Source organism: Onychomys torridus, unplaced genomic scaffold (assembly GCF_903995425.1).
Source record: "Onychomys torridus unplaced genomic scaffold, mOncTor1.1, whole genome shotgun sequence".
Classification (NCBI taxonomy): Eukaryota; Metazoa; Chordata; class Mammalia; order Rodentia; family Cricetidae; genus Onychomys; species Onychomys torridus.
In genome coordinates, this window is record NW_023412810.1 from 13,018 (window position 1) to 19,830 (window position 6,813).

At 46.4% G+C, this 6,813-nt stretch overlaps 1 long non-coding RNA gene across 1 annotated transcript; it reads left to right on the top strand.

Moving 5' to 3' along the window:
* The first annotated feature begins 3,999 nt into the window (after positions 1–3,999).
* On the top strand, positions 4,000–5,929 carry LOC118575883. Its single transcript, XR_004943896.1, has 2 exons — positions 4,000–4,031; positions 5,702–5,929. It is a non-coding gene; the product is annotated as an uncharacterized LOC118575883 (long non-coding RNA).
* Positions 5,930–6,813: the final 884 nt, after the last annotated feature.

Consider the following 6,813-nt stretch of genomic DNA (forward strand, 5'->3'; position numbering starts at 1 on the left):
AGAATGTCATGCCATCAAGGTGTCTCTGTCTTCTTACAGCCTTCTCAGTTTTCCTAAGAGGTGCTGTCAGGGAAAATCAGCAAAGAAAATATGATTCAGAAACAGTTTTGCTGTGCCACTGTCAAGAAAAATCAGGGCCTATTCATCACTAGTAAACAAAAGTTAAGGAAGAAAACACACCCTATGAACAACCTGGCCACTGGGAATGGGCCTCAATGGGGGCTTACTTGCCTGGAACATAGTGTTTCTGCCCCAGCAGCTCCATCTGCAGGAGGCTCTCTTCCTGGGCTGTGGTCTGCTCCAGTTCCTGCTGGAGGTTTTCAAACCTAGGGGAGGAAGACAGCTGGGACACAAGCTTGCTGGGGACCTGCCATGTCAGCTTTTGAGCCCCCACCAGATCTACTCAGCTAGACAATGGAGCATTACCTTTCAACTGAGTTCATTCCCTGCTTCCCCAAGGGAAAAGAGTCAGAGAGCACCTGGGCAGGATTTTTTTCTCAGCTTTTAAAACATGCTACAAGTTGAACTGTTAAATACACACTGTGCTGGATTGGAGAAAAGAGCACGTTTGTCCACCAGTCCAAAGACATCATTTTGGAGAAATATCAATATGTTAAAGTCTGGGGCACAGTTCAGGAAAGATATATCTGGTCTTGATTAGATTGCAGGTGAATGTGAACTTCCTGGAAAACTCTATGCCTGCCTTCTAGTGGAGCCTACACAGTAATGCAGAGAAGGCTCTGGTTATTCCTACAGCTCAGAACCCTGCATGGGATTAACTTGTCAACTCCTACCCTGTTTATGACCAAGAGTAAATCTTTTCATGAGAAACTGATGAAGACTGCAGAGAGCCTGCAATCAGCAGGAGTGTTCTTTATGCAAATCTGCCAATGGGTAGACACTTAACTCTAAACATGATATTCCTGATGGAAAAAATTACAGGAAGACAGAGGTTCCTTCACAATTGATGATCCCCCCTTCTAGATTTCTGGATGCCATGGGAATATTTTTGGGGAGAGCTAATCTAAGAGATGAGATGCTCAGGGCCTACTAGAGGTCTCTAAATGGAAGAAGGGGACACAGTCTCCATAAGACCAAGGAGAGAGCATATTGATTCCTGGACACAAATTCCTGTTGATTGACCCAGTAACAACACTCTGAGGGTTTCTTTCCCTGCAAGTGGCTGGGAGCTTGGCCAATTGGAGAGAAACTCAAAGAAGATGGAGATCCAGGTACAGCGGACCCTCTTGGATCCCTCCTGCTTCTGGATTCTTACCTCATCTAGGACCCAGTGAAATGATGCTGCAGCTTTACTGCCAAGTCCCTTTGCCTGGTGAGCAGCTCCTGCTGCTTCAGCAGGGACTGAAGATTTTCCTTAAGTCTTTGATGTTCCTGTTCATTAGAAGATTGTGTTTTTAGGGGAGGTTGTCTGCACCATGTATATTCACAGGGATGTGCGCATGCATGCTATCTCTGTCTCTCTCTCTCTCCTGTCTTTCTCTCTGAAGCGCACTAATATGTACATGGATGCACACATACAAGGACACTACATTCCATCCATGCTTAGTTTGCCAGATAATACTAATGTAATAAGCGGTCACCAGGGATATGATGGAGAAGAAACTTATCTACATTAACCTATACTCTCTCTACCTATATTCCAGTACAGAGGCAGGAACACAGGATGCTCTGAGTGCAGGGATATGGAGAAGATTGTGTACTTTTACTTGGTTTTGATAATTTTTCATTTTTTTTTTAGTTTATATGTGCAGGGGTTCAGCCTGCCTGTGTATCTGTATAACACGTGTATGCCTGGTGACCTGGGAGAAGAACTCAGTGGAGAGATAAGTCAATGTAGTGCTTGCCTTGAAAAGCTGTGCACAGACAGGTAAACACCAGGGTTCCTTGACCCATAATCCAAGCTCTCCTAGCAAGTTCCCCAGACTGTGCATTGAAGGCTTAGTTCCTCAGCCCAGTGCTCCCAAGGGCCTTCAAGGAGGGCAGCTTCCTCCTAAAGAAGCTCTCTATTCCATAGGTTGCCTCAATTTAGGACCAAAGAATGAGCTCAGGAAACTAGACAATCTCTACATTCCAGAGTCTATATTAAACTTTCCTCCAATTAAGATGATTGTGTCAGCTGATTTCTTTGAGTAACAGAAGGTTGACTACTCATGAACAAATGATTGCTTATATTATTGCATGCTTAACAATAATCTATGGACCACATGGATTGTTTTCACTCATCAATAATGGGAATCTGAAGAGTTTCTAGCTGGAGGTGTTCTGATGAGTCCTGTTGTAACCCTGTAGTACCATTTTCTCTGTGGACTCCCACTTTACATTGTGGAATCAATGCTCCACCTGAAGACTGAAGTTCCACTGTCTGAATAATTGTGCATGGCTTCTCACTGGGCTACACCTTTTTACACTACTATCAATGTCTGAGTGTTTTCATTCTCCCAACTTTCCATCAGGCTGTTTTTAACTCAGTATGAAGAAATTTGGATTAAGCATTTTCTGAGTGCTGCAGACACAACATGTAATGGGGGCTTTAGCGTGTGGTGAGCCTAAGGGGTGCCCTGAGACAGCCTCTTCTCACAATTCTGCATAGCTGTGGGATTTCCGCTGGGCTGAGATGCAGCCACAAGCACCTCTGCAGTTCAGAATTTCTCTGAGAATCAATCCAGGTCAAGCTCCAAGAACAAGGTTAGCTGAACCAAGGTTAGGCAAAGGGGAACAGAAAATGGTAGCAGGCAATGAGGAGAAGAACAAAACAGGATGCAGGGAAGTCATCAGTGGTCAGCCATCATTCACCCAGAAACGAGAAGGACACAAATCCCCAGGCAGCCTTTGCTGCCTCTCAGTAGCTTCTTTCTCACCAACATGTACATTTCACTTTGGTTTTCTCCAGAGGATTTCTTTGCAGGTAAATAATTCTACCTCTACCAAAACCTGAAATCCTGGGCTGTGGTGGCTCATGCCTTTAATCCCAGCACTCGAGAGGTAGAGCTAGGTGGATCTCTGGTTTTCGACGCCAGCCTGTGCTACCAAGTGAGTTCCAGGGAGGTTGCAAAGCTACACAGAGAAACCCTGTTTCAAAAAGAACAAAAACAACAACAAAAAACCTGAAAAACTTCTAGCTTGCATCATTTTTCCAGTCTTTTACTGTTGTTAGATGAATGGACATGCAGAAGGAAGGGCAGTTCCATCTGTTCTTTGACTGAGGCAAAGTGCTACCAACCAGATTAGATACAATACTTTCTTTTTGAAATCCATCTACATCATCCTTAAAGATGTTCCAGTGTTCCGTGAGAGAGTGAACATACAAAGAGGCTCAAATACATATGCTCATAACCCACAAAGATACACATAAAACAACACACACACACACACACACACACACACACACACACACACACACACACACACCCTTGTTGAATCCAGAAAGGCAAAGGAGAAGACTAGAATTTTGCAGCACCTTTTATACTCCAGGGGGAGATAGTGGTTCCTCCCTGCTGTCTACAAGCCTCTTAGACTCAGCCAAGCTCTTCTACCTTGGCCTGAACTTATTTCTCTTCCCAGGGAATTTCTTATCACCAGACTCACTGATTGTTCAGATAAGTAACAACCTCTGCACAACTGAGTTTGACCACACAAGACCAAGTGCCAGTGGAGGAGGGCAGGACATGAAGCCTCCAGATAGATCCAAGTTGACCCATCATAGTTTCTTCACTATATGTACCCAGATTCCTCCACAGAAGTCATTGACAGCACCAGAGAATGGAAGTCACCAATGGTCATTCCCCAACAACTTTTACCAGATTAGGGTGCACATTATATGAAAAGAGCCCCAGGTCAGTCATAGAAGGCAACTTGGGTCATGCACAGCACTTTTCTAAAATGCAGCACTCTATACAATTATTGAAAGACCCCCACAGGAGATCTTTCCTCAGGAGAGACCCCAAACCCAAGGAACACGCCGAAACCACGGATCAGATGCAAACAGCAAGAGGGTTTATTCAAATGCACAGGTACCTGGGGCGACAAAGTCTCTGGGAAGACTTGCGCGCCTCCCTAGGGGAAGGGGGACTTTTTATAGGATCCTAGGGCCAGAAGCGCGGTTACAGAAGCGAGAAGCATAGATACAGGGTTCCCATTGGTTGATTCAAATAAGGCCAGGGTGAACTTGGGGACTATCTTTAATGTTCAGAAATGTGCAAGCTGTTTGTTCTCCAAGGCCAGGTAGCCAATTATAGATATCTTGTTCTGACTCAAGGTTTTTTCCTCCCAAGGCCGGGTGTTTGATATCTCCTGCTTTGACTCAAGGTTACTTTCCCAATTATCTCTCTCAAGGCCGTTTCTTAGGCTAAGTTACTGAGACGGGGGAGCATTTCATTCCCCCATTTTCTTTTGTTTTAAATGGAATCTTCCATTTTAGGATGGAGAATATGGGGTCAATTCCATATCTGACTGTCGGAGCCTCTGATATTGCTGGGTTAGGACCAAAGCCTGGACAACAGAAACCCTATCCTTGATGAATTGTACCAATCTGTTGAAGATACATGGCCCAAATAATAAAATGAGCAGGAGGATGATTAGGGGGCCCATAATGGTGGAGACAAGGGTGGTAAACCAGGGTGACCTTCGGAACCATCCTTCAAACCATCCCTGTTGAGACTCGAATAGTTGTTGTCTCTGTTTTAATCTTTCTCTCAATTTAGCCATGTTATCCCTGACTACTCCAGTATGATCTGCATAGAAGCAACATTCTTCTCTAAGGGCCGCACATAGGCCACCTTCTTGTAGGAAGAGGATGTCTAACCCCCTCCTGTTTTGTAAAACAACCTCAGATAGCGATGTAAGGGATTTTTCCAGGGCACTTATGGATTCCTCTAGGGCCTGGATATCAGTGTGCATAGCCATCTGTAGTTGTTTGAATTGTGTAGTTTCCATGAGCGCCGCAGTGCCAGTTCCTATACCTGCGGCCATACCCCCGACAGTCAATCCCCCCAGCAGTAAGGCCATTGTCATAGTCACTGGTTCTCGAGGGAATCTGTGTCATTCCTCATAATAGGTAAATACATATTCGGGGGTATGATAAACAATTTTGGGGCCATAATTCTATCAATATACAATAATCAGAGGTCAGATTAAGTACTGCCATTGAAATACATGGAGTCAACCTGGTGCTGCAGGCCCAATAGGTTCCAGTGGGGGCTACCAGGTAGTAGGAGCCCCCGATCAGCTGTGGGGTGGTATTGCACAGGAACTGGTGAGACTTGGGCATCTTTCCTATACATAATCCTCGTCCCGCAACTTTGGATATGGTAAACCTATGTTGAGGGGTGCGGGTGCATTCTGTGGATGGGGTAGTGTGGTTAGTGAAATTTCCCGTAACAGCAACCCCTTAGTAATAGGGGGCACTTGAAATTAGGCAAAGCCAGCAGCTTCTGGTTTTGTCTGGGGCAGTGAGGTTGAGGGTTAGATATGCTCCTTGGATTAATTCTAGGAGCCTATCTCCAGTGCCTGGTCTTATAAGGGAAGCAGTGGTGGCCATGCTAACTGTAGGAGACACTGTAGTAGGCAGGTGGGGGACCTGGGCTGGGGCCCTCTCAGGTTGTGAGGGTGACTTCTGTTCTGGGAGAACAGGGTTGGGGACCACATGAACGTTAACTGATTCTATTTTTGCTTTATTTGGAAGGTAAATCCCTTGTCTGCTCCTGTCATATAGAACCTAACTCCCCAAGATCGCCCATCGGTCCATGAAGAGAACTTTGTGCCCTTTGGGGTGAAGGAAATGTTTAGTGAATCTTCTCCCTTCCGACTTCGTCCCACCCTGATGAGATCCCAACTGGAACTAGGCTCCCAGTATGCGTCCCCGGTCGTTTCGCATCCCCATTTTGCACAATAAAGAGATTCTAGTCCCCCACATTTGTAAGCCGTATCCCAATCCCTTCTGTCCCTAGGGCATACATATAGCAGGGTCTGCTGCAGCTTCCTATAGGCTGACTGTGTTCGGCAGCCAGGCGAGTCGGCTATATAGTGCCCTTGGGTTGTATCCCCAGTCTGTATGGCCCGCTTTTTCCGGAACATAACATTGTTGTGGTCTGAATCTAGGACAGAGGGCCTATTAGTGTGGGTGTACTCGGGGATATCCCAGGTATCCAGCCTAGCGACTAGATCACATATCTTGGGAGTCAAGAAGGGCCACCATGTGTTAGGGGCGTGTTGAGCAGTCATGGACCAGACCATGTCTCCAGTCTGGGAAATGACCTGCCAGTAATTTTCTTAACCAGGTGGGGGCTCTCTGGTGATGCCCCTCCTAACGTTAGGAGGGCTACTAGGGGGATTAGGGGGACCCACGGGTAAGTCTTATCTTTAGTGGGTTTGGAGAGCATTGAACTTTCCATGTAGATGTCTTGGTGCTCTCAGCTTCGTCGGGTTCTTTGGCGGCCTTCACATGTGACGCGTGGACCCACGCTGCTATCCCGTCAACCTTGAGTGCAGTGGGAGTAGTTAGCAAGACAGTGTACGGTCCTTTCCACCTCAGCTCTAGGTTCTTGGATTGGTGGCGTCGGACCCAGACAGAGTCCCCAATCTTGAATGGGTGAGGCACCACCAGGCGGTTCAGTTGCTCCTGGTAGGCATCGGCCAGGGGTTTCCACACCGTCTTTTGTACCAGTTGGAGGGCTTGAAGGTGCGCCTCCAGGGTAGGGCTAGTGGCAAAAGAGGAGATATCAGGGTGAAGGAAGTTTATTATTGGTGGGGGAGTCCCATATAAAATCTCAAACAGGGTTAGGCCGTGAGGCCCAG